This window comes from Octodon degus, unplaced genomic scaffold (assembly GCF_000260255.1).
Source record: "Octodon degus isolate 3935 unplaced genomic scaffold, OctDeg1.0 scaffold00107, whole genome shotgun sequence".
Lineage (NCBI taxonomy): Eukaryota > Metazoa > Chordata > Mammalia > Rodentia > Octodontidae > Octodon > Octodon degus.
The window spans coordinates 1873626-1875005 of NW_004524683.1; positions in this window are offsets into that span (position 1 = coordinate 1873626).

A 1380-nucleotide genomic window follows, 5' to 3' on the forward strand; every position below is an offset into this window, starting at 1 on the left:
AAAAAACCAAAATAAAACAACAACAAAAAAACTTAAAAGAATACAGAAATGATAGTTCCTATTATATTCCCATACAGTTTACTAGTCTGGCCTTTGGAAAACCTGGTTATGGCAAATGACAACCAACTTGATCAATACTGGCTCTAACCGTATCTGTTCTGCCAGGTGTGAGACAGTAGCATAGTTCAGGAACATGATACCCAGACTGTGCTGGCAAATGTGTTCTTTCCCACACTAATCTGCAGGAGATTCTCATGGAATAGGCAATAGTATGCATTTGTGGTTTCACCCTCAGGGTAATTTCCACATATTCTGTTATATAGTCCAAGGGTATTTGAACTGTTTTGCCATTTGCAGAACATCACATTGGCCCAACATATCAATGCTATAAACTTAATTAGACCCAATAAAGGAGTGACAAGTAAGTACTCTAGATCTCTTGCTGGGATACGTGAAACTCAGAGTATGGGAGATAATTAAACAAAGATTCTGGGGCCTGTCACATCAGTGAAGTGAACACTAAGGGTTGGATGATCTAAAGCATTCTAGGACATTTCCTCAGAGTAAAGAATATTTATTATTTCTCTTTGGGCTTGAAGGCCCACAGCTTTTGCTCTTAAGAACACTGCTGTGATCCAGTGGACAGCTGATACAGAAGGCTGGTAGTTTGGAGCCCATAGTCGAAATGATGCTGAAAAATCGAGGCTGAGGTCTGAGTAACCTGGCTATTTGAGCTATATGGCATGACAGATTTTTATAACACTTAAGGTATGTGGGGTAGAGAGTGACACTCTGCAAAAGCTCTGGCTACCATCTGGCTTAAATATTTAGTCATTCACTGGGTGTGGTAGTGTGCAGCTGTAATTCCTGCACTTGAGAGGCTCAGGTAGGACTGCTATGAGTTTGAGGCTGGCCTGCACTACAGAATTCAGCACCAGCCTGAACTACACACACACACACACACACACACACACACACACACACACACACACCAAACCAACCAAACAAAAAACCCAAATATTCATTTATACATTTCTGAATTTAACTGATTCAAAGTTTACCAAATATGTATTTACCAAATGCCAGTTGCTGTGCTAGATATTATAGACAAAATATAATAAAACCTATTCCATTCCCAAGTTCATTCTAATTTGACTCTACCTGTATGCTATTTAATTCACCTATTTATTTCTTCCCCTGGCATTGACAAGGGTGCAAGTGATAAGAAGGGCCAAAATGGGAGAAAAACTTGAGAATAAACCTATTAGCTAAAATATACTGCAAATTAGGGCCAGGGAGATGGCTCAGTAGGATAAGCGCTTCCCTGGCAAGCGCAAGGGTTTGCATTCAATCCCCGGTTCTGCAAATAAATGAATAAAT